This window comes from Mus caroli, chromosome 2 (assembly GCF_900094665.2).
Source record: "Mus caroli chromosome 2, CAROLI_EIJ_v1.1, whole genome shotgun sequence".
Classification (NCBI taxonomy): domain Eukaryota; kingdom Metazoa; phylum Chordata; class Mammalia; order Rodentia; family Muridae; genus Mus; species Mus caroli.
This window is the reverse complement of record NC_034571.1, coordinates 120,495,251-120,502,279: the sequence shown is the minus strand read 5'-3', so window position 1 is coordinate 120,502,279 and position 7,029 is coordinate 120,495,251.

Genomic DNA, 7,029 nt, shown 5'->3' with positions numbered 1-7,029 from the left:
GATGCAGGGAGAATGTGATACATGGGGATGCAGGGAGGGTGTGGTGCCTGGGGGTACAGGGAGGGTGTGGTGCCTGGGGATGCAGGGAGGGTGTGGTGCCTGGGGGTACAGGGAGGGTGTGGTGCCTGGGGGTACAGGGAGTCCTCCTCCCTCTTCTTTATAGCTCTGGGGATTGAACCCAGGACCTCGTGAATGCTGGCAAATGCCCTACCTCTACGCTCCTTTTTGAGACATGGTCTTGCTAAGTTGACCCTGAAGGCCTTGAACCCTTGGTTCTTCCACCTCATGTGCTGAGTATCTGGTATTATAGGCATGAGCCATTAGCTGCCTTGACAGATCCAGCTTGCTGGCATTTTGAGCCTGGTGTGCCTGGCAGCTGCTTTCATTCCAAGCTTAAAGTAACAAAGGGTTCTGCCTCTTGTCTGTCCAATGGCTTTGTTGTGTCCTCCATCAAAAGATACTTTAAGCTCAATAAGACAATAGGGACTGTAGGTGGGATGGTGTGACTGTGACCGCTGACTTGCAGGGTGCCACTGGGGACTACTCTTAGCTCCTAACTGGGCCCAGACCACTGTGACAGTCCGGGGAAAAGACTCCAGCTTCCACTATATATAACCTGTTTGTCAGCTCCTAGTTTGGCCAATGATTTCTGAGTCACCAGCGTGGGAATATCCAAAGTGAGCAGAACTGATCAATTATGCTCATTAGACAGTTGGGGGGTGTGGCAGCTCAGGGCCACTCACAAGGCACTTTCTGAGCCTGGCATTCTGGGATGCTTCTAAGTTAGCGCTTCTGTGGCTATTGGGGGCAGAACCCTGGCTCATTCCAGGAGTCCCACCAGAAGAAGATATTGTCATCCTGGATGGTAGAGAAGTGGTACCTGGTCTTCTTGTCATTGTGATTATGCATGAGAGCTGGCAGCCTACTGTGGCCTTTCTTTCTGTCCCCAGTCAAGGTGTGACTGTCCCTGCAGAGACCAGAACAAGAGCTTCCAGTAGTCAAAGGAGAAAGAACAGAAATGGCTTCAGGCCTGGAGGAACCTCCTAGATTGAGCAGAAAAGCTGGTGTGTGAGTGACAGCCAGGATGTCCTGTAACAGGGGCTTTGTCCATGCACGAGGTCAAAGTGCACAAACACATGATGACATATGACTCTGTGCTGGCTGGTTTTGTGTGCCAACCTGACATAAGCTGGAGTTAGCACAGAGAAAGGAGCCTCCCTTGAGGAAATGCCTCCTTGAGATCCAGCTGTAAGGCATTTTCTCAGTTAATGATCTGGGGGTGGGGGATGGCCTAGACTATTGTGGGTGGTGCCATCCCTGGGCTGGTTGTCCTAGGTTCTATAAGAAAGCAAGCTGAGCAAGCCAGGGGAAGCAAGCCAGTAAGGAACATCCCTCCATGGCCTCTGCATCAGCTCCTGCCTCCTGATTTGCTTGAGTTCCAGCCCTGACTTCCTTTGGTGATGAACAGCAGTGTGGAAGTGTAAGCTGAGTAAACCCTTTCCTCCCCAGCTTGCATCTTGGTTATGATGTTTGTGCAGGAATAGAAACCCTGACTAAGAGTCCCAAGGTGCATGAACGCTGTTAATGCTAAGGTAGTTGCCCACATTTTGGGTTTTTTTATATGTGTATATATGTATACACATGGCATATAGGTATGGTATATATGTGTGCATGCATGTGTACAAGTGTATGCCCATGCATGCAGTGACAGAGGCCTAAAAAGTCACCCTCCTCCCAGTGTAGTTTTCTGTTGTTCTCCAACTCACTCTTTGAGACAGTGTCTCTCTCTAGCCCTGGAGCTTACAGGCTCAGCCGGCCTGGCCTGTAAGGACACCCTCAGGATGCAGCTGCCTCTGCACCCTGCTCCAAAGCACTAGGGTTACACCGTACGCTGCCACTTTTACATGGATGCTGGAGATAGGCACTTCATTTCAAGCGCTTTACCCTCCAAGCCATCTCCCCACATCTTGGGGTTTACTGTGCCAGGCACAAAGGGTACTCAACACATTTTATCTTGTTAACCCACTAATGGCCTATGGGAGACGTATTACTATCATTATTATAGACAAAAGACACTAAAATAGAGACATTTAGTAATTTGTATAAGCAGTGAATTAATGACCACAGGAGTCTTGGGTGCATTCTGTCACCTGAGGGAGCCCAAGTGACTCTTAATAAATGAGTATCTGTTTTGGACTCAACGTGAAAGACGACAAGGGCAGTGGCCATGGGAAAACAGCGGGACTCCCTGCTTGCTGCCTAAATGCTCAATTCTTACTTGTTAAGGCAAGAGGATTATAGCCATGCATGGCCTAAAGGAGTCCACAAAAAACCAAAGAGCAAGGTGTGCTTGCCAGCTGAGCCTCTGAGACCAAGGAGTGCCTGCCCCCATCCCCACCCTCACCCCATCTCAGGTTTACAGCCATCTCTGTCAACCATGCCTCCTGTACCATAGAGATGGGGGCTCTGTGAGAATGGGAGAAAGAAAGGTGTGCTGCTCACATCCATCCAGTCCTGCAGCAGGCAGAGAGAGAGAGAGAGAGAGAGAGAGAGAGAGAGAGAGAGAGAGAGAGAGAGAGAGAGAGANAGAGAGAGAGAGAGAGAGAGAGAGAGAGAGAGGATGGACAGACACAGAGAGACACAGAGAGACAGAGACAGAGAGGACAGAGAGATCGAGGAGGGCCAAACAGCCCGTTTTATAGCAAGCCAGACCTACCTGGCTATTATCATGATTATTATCATTATTATTATAAGTGTTGGGCGGAGCCTAGAAGGAATGCTAACATTCCTCCATTTTGGTTTAATTTAAAAAGAGGAAAAACTAGACAGGGCTATGGTGAAGCAGGAACGGGGCCTTCATGATCTTTAGCTGCTTTCTGCTGACTTTGGGGTGTCTGGGGAACCTAAGAAGATGGGGATGGGATGTCGGTCCAGCCTTAGGAGAGCCGGCTGTTTCCTTGCTGTCAGGGTCTGTGGAACCATCCGTGAGTAGGAAGGAGCAGGTCCAGTAGAAGCGGCTGTGTCTGTGAGAGCAGATTGAGCATCTGTGAGTTGCTCCTCCGGAGCTGTCCTGGATGTAGATTTTGAGTAAACACCTGGACTTGACAAGATGCTTAAACACGCATATATATTAGGGGCATAAAATAAAGTTAAGTAAGTATAGGAGAAAAATTGTTTTCTTACGTTTAGGGAGTGGGAGATGGATCTGAGAAGAACTAGGTAGAGGAGTTGTGGGTAAACATGATCATAAAGTTCTCAAAAAATAATTTTCAAAAATTTTGAAGATTTACTTCACTTGAAAAAGAAAAAAAGCTTTCCTATACCCTACTGTACTGTCTCATAGATGATGAATACCCATTGTGTCTCTTCCGAATTCAGCATGGAGCTCCCATTGGACATGTGCTTCCTGTATCTGGTGACTACTCTATACTGATTAAATTGGACTCCGGTTGCATATAAGGAGCAACTGATTGGGTAGGAATGGTGGGCAGGAGAAAGGGGAGCCAATATGTCCCAGGGAACCTGGTAAGGCCAGAATCCTGGACTTTCTTCTTGAGTTTGGGAGAGGAAGTGATTTGGGCAGGTGGTGGGTTCTGGAATGTTGATACAGAGGTAGGGGTGGATCTGAGTCACTCTTGTAATACCATGACCAGGTCTTCCCTCAGGCAAACTCCTCAGACAGGTTGGGCTGGTCAGTTGAAGTGCTACTGTCACCCTCTTGGGCTGGGTTTGTTTTTTACACACCCATGAGGAGCAGCACCCCTCTCTGGGAGACTTCTCCATCATCCAGGGAGGGCTCTGAATCATAGCCCAACACCCCAGGGCAGGGGAGGAAAGATTTCTTCCTCTTCCTCAGGCCCTACGAAGGACGGAGGCATGCAACAGTTTCGTGTCAGACTAGCAGGTTCAAGAACCCAGCAGTGCCCAGCTGTGACGCCTGAGCATCACTGGGCTTCCCCAAAGCCCATCTGCATGCGGATTTTTTCATTCCTACTTTCCTTCCCCTTTGCCCTTCTGTTTGGGTTCCTTAGTTTTGAGTAAGTGCCCGTTTGCTTAAACCCTGGACCAGGTCTCCAGCTGAGCATACACATCCCATGCATCTCTGCAGTAATTTGTCAGCTTAGCTTGTCTGAGGTTTCACCGTGATTTCTAATCTCTTGATGTTTCTGATCTCTAGGGACAAACTCAGGGATCTCTAAGCTGATACCATCTCTTTTCTCCACCCCCTTCCTTCGTTTATTTTTTATTTTTTCCTTCCTTCCTCCTTCCTTTCTTCCTTCCTTCCTTCCTTCCTTCCTTCCTTCCTTCCTTCCTTCCTTCCTTCCTCTCTCATTTCTTCTTTCCTTTAAGAAAGAGTCTCTGATAGCCCAGGCTGTCCCCAAACTCAGTATGCCTGAGAATAACGTAGGATGACCTTGAACTCCTGATCTTAGGAGCCTCTGCCTCCTAAGTGCCCGGATTAAAGGTGTGTGCTATTATACCTAGTTTATAGGTATGTGCCTGCCAACCTCCCAGTATCTTTAGTTCTACTCCAAGTACATCAGCACTGGACAGCCATTCCCGGGACTGAAGAAGCACTGACACTTGACAACACTCTGCTCCCTCAGAGGAGCCCACACTGGCCTTGGAAAGGACTTCAAGATCAACTACACACAAATACTCTGATGAGAGGTATGAGGGATGGCTTCATCATCAGTTTTAGTTAAGGTTTTTTCTTGCTGTGGAGAGACATCATGACCACGGCAACTCTTACAGTTTAATTGGGGCTGAATTACAGTTCAGAGGTTTAGTCCATTCTTGTCATTGGCAGGAAGCATGGCGGCACACAGGCAGACATGGTTCTGGAGAAGGAACTGAGAGTTTTATATCTGGATCGGCAGGCAGCAGGAAGAGAATGCCACACTGGGTCTGGCTTGAGCATCTGAGACCTCAAAGCCCACCCACAGTGACGCACTTCCTCCAAGGCCACACCTCTCAATAGTGCCAGTCCCTATGAGCCTATGGGGACCACATCCATTCAACCACCATATCATCATCACCGCTGCAGTCCCCAGAGCCACGGCAGTCCCCACAGCCACCTGCCTTTCCCGCCTGGCTACGTGGGCTCCCACAGCTTGAATGTGGAGCTTGAGGAGTTTACTTGAGGCTGATTAAATGGACATGTCACTTTCACCTCTATGTGAGTTCTAGGAAACAATCTGTAGAAATGAAAATAGTTGCTCCAAATGGGAAGAATCAGGGAGTGTTAGTCAAACATTCTTTTCTTCCCTATTTCTCTAAGTATAGATCTATTTTTTTTCTTCCAAAGGAAAACAGGAATGATAAAAAAAAAATAAATTCACAGAGAGCATCCACTGCTGCAGTCAGTGGCACGATGTACAGAGGTTTCTTCTTCCTTTTCAGTTCTTCACGAAGGAGTTAGCCCATGCGCGTGTGCATGTGTGTGTGTGTGTATGCCCTCTGCCAACCTCTGGGCAGGGTGACCAACAGAGGCAGCCTCAGGTCGAAGGGTGAGTTTCAGAAAAATCCAAAGCCTAGGTCATTCTCGGAGCACCTGCTAAATTTCAGCATTTACCCAGCAAGTGTCTCACCCGGTGCAACCCAGGTGACCTGAGGGCTATTGCAAATGTTCCTTCAATGAAAGGGACCCAGCACTGCAGTTTCCTGAGGTGCTGACAAACTTTGGCTGCCCGGAAGAGTTGCACCTGAGAGACCCTGCCTAGGGCAGAGGGAATAGGCCCCGTCTGAACAGGGAGGAAGTGAAGTTTCTTTTTGAGGAGTTGAACAGATGGAGACAACGTGTGCATGTGTCCTGCCTCTTCCCCCAACCCTGGCTCTGTCCTGCTCTGCCCTAGAGCCTCTCACTGCTAACGAGGATTGAAGGCTTTCTGCCTCCGGCTCGCTAGCCACCACTCCCTTGTCCTCTCTCTTTCCTCAGGGCTCATCTGATTCCGTAAGTCCTCACAGGCTTCCTACTCTCCCCGCCTGCATCAGTTTTCCAGGACTTGTGTTCCGTGGTGCCCCAGATTCCCATGGCTGGCTATATTGTGCCTGTTCCCTCCGATCTCAGTGTTTCCTTTTATGAGCTTTGAGCCCTGTAGTGTAAGGTGGTAGCACTGTTCCATCCCCAAGAGATGGCCAGAGGCCTGTGGCATTTGGCTCCCATGTGGAGAAGGAAGTCTTTCTCCTACTTGGTGAGCCTGCCAACTGAAGGGCACTGCCTCCCAAGAGTTGTCCAAACCTAGGCCTGGATAGGCTCTGCTAATGGATACTTGTGGGACTCTCTGCACTCCACACCCCACACTCAATACTACTAGGTGGCATGTCTGACTGATAGCTATCTCCTGCATCACACAGCAAGCTTAAAAAGACAGAGATCTACCTTGCTCCATGGGCTCCCCATTGGGCAGCACTGATGGATGGGGCTAAGGAGGTTTTGAGAGAAGAGTCTGTATTCAGTGTGTTGCCATACCTGCAGGACAGGCCCGGAGATTCCACTACAGATATTTAGAAACAGAACCCCCACTGCACAGGCAGTCCTCAACTCAGCCTTGCTGTGTAGAAGGACTGGTGGTGTGTCACCTGTACCATGTGCAGTGATCTGAATTATTTGTGTGTTGAAGCTTTACCCCCCACCCCCGGCGCCACGCCCCAGATGACAGTAACAGGAGGTGAAAAGCCTGAGCCAACTCAGACACCACCCTTCATGGTTTGTTCTACAGTGACCAGGAAGTGCTTTGTGCAGACCCACCCTGAAGAAGGTGGTAGCCAGGTATCTGTCAATGTTCATGTCAAATACCTTTTGGATGCTACTCCCCAGGGGAACAGGGACTTTACTCAAATGTCCTCCACCCTCCATGCAGATTCTGACTCATCCAGACAATGCCAACCCCCCGCCGTAGGGAGCCTTAGCTTCCTCAGTGGTGGAGGACCATGTCTTTCTGGTACTAGAAAACATGGGCATAGAAGAAGCTAGGCAAAGAAAAAAAATTGGGTGGAGCCCTTTGTCCTTGGAGGCAGCTGAGCACA